At 56.1% G+C, this 1,332-nt stretch overlaps 1 protein-coding gene across 1 annotated transcript in view; it reads right to left on the bottom strand.

Moving 5' to 3' along the window:
* The window catches only part of LOC114069845 (voltage-dependent N-type calcium channel subunit alpha-1B-like), a gene marked incomplete at its 5' end in the record, with an annotated part of 92,886 nt that overhangs the window by 20,788 nt on the left and 70,766 nt on the right, over positions 1-1,332 (bottom strand). The gene's annotated exons all lie outside the window — the stretch shown is intronic.

The following is a 1,332-nucleotide window of genomic DNA, read 5'->3' as shown; positions in this document are numbered from 1 at the left end:
GCTAGGGCAGCCTCACCTCGAGTGCTGGGGGCAGTTGGGGCACCACAGTACTTAAGAGTGTCCAAAAGAGGGACACAAAGATGGTGAAGGGTCTGGAGGGGCCATACGAGGAGTGGCTGAGGGCACTTGGTGTGTTCAGCTGGAGAGGAGGAGACTGAGGTCAGACCTCACCAGGGTCTGCAGCTCCTCCCAAGGGGCAGCTCTGATCTCTGCTCTGCGTGAGCAGGGACAGCCCCCAGGGAATGGCTGGAGCTGTGTCAGGGCAGGCTCAGGGTGGATCTCAGGGAAAGGTTCTTCCCCCAGAGGGTGGTTGGCACTGAACAGGCTCCCCAGGGCAGTGGGCACAGCCCCAAGGCTGCCAGAGCTCCAGGAGGGTTTGGACAACGCTCTGAGGGACAGGGTGGGATTGCTGGGGTGTCTGTGCATGGCCAGGAGCTGGACTGGATGATCCTGCCCCTCTGGGTTCCATGCCTGCTGCCCAGCTCTGCCCAAGGGCTCTCTATCAGGCAGAGGCAGCAAAAGCCACATTCCAACACATCACTCCCGGCAAAATTTCTCCTCTCTCTCCGTTTTTAAGTCATGTAGAGACACCAGGTTTCAACAGCACCATTCCTGGCACTTCCCACAATCCTAAGAAAACCCTGAGCTCTAATGCCCTGAGTGGGAGCTCTGTCAGCTCCAGCTCCTCTCATCCCCTTCCTGCAGGAAGGGTTTGGTTTGCTCAGCACCCCCCACCCCACACACGCTGTTCCCACCGTGTGACAGGAGCAGCTTTGTCACCCCTTCCACCCCTCCCCTGCTCCTGCAGGGCTGCAGAGAGCTCTGCTCAGCTGGCACAAGGATGGACACCACTCCACTTGCACACTGCAGGTTCTTCTCCAGCTTTCCCAAGTTTGACCCAAATGGCCACAAAGCACAAAAAACCCCAAACCCTCCTAAGCAGAAGCAACAACCACTGTATGAGAGAGGACAGATGAGGGAAGCTTGGAGGGGACTCTGCTCCTCCTGTGTCCTTGTGCTGGGGCAGGAGGAGCCACAGCCCAGCCCTGCAGAGCTGAACACTGACCTGGGGCTAATTAGCAAACACATGAATAATAGGAAAACGAATCAGAATACAGAAAACACCTCAGTCTCAAGCAAGGCTTGCCATGCTTGATGCTAATTTTGCACCAGTCTCACTTGCTCATCATTGAGTGTAACATTCCTGCCATCCCTGCTCAGCACTGACTGAGACACAGCAACATTTTGGGCAGAGCAGCCTTTCCCTTGCCTGGCACAGTCAAAAAATAGCTGCTTTTCGCACATTCAAACAAGCCCACTGGGAGGTGAAGC

The sequence above is a fragment of the Empidonax traillii genome, unplaced genomic scaffold (assembly GCF_003031625.1).
Source record: "Empidonax traillii isolate 1590-97213 ecotype Southwest subspecies unplaced genomic scaffold, ASM303162v1 scaffold1374:size120139, whole genome shotgun sequence".
Lineage (NCBI taxonomy): Eukaryota > Metazoa > Chordata > Aves > Passeriformes > Tyrannidae > Empidonax > Empidonax traillii.
The sequence above is the reverse complement of the archived record's forward strand: the minus strand, read 5'-3'. Positions and strand labels throughout refer to the sequence as shown.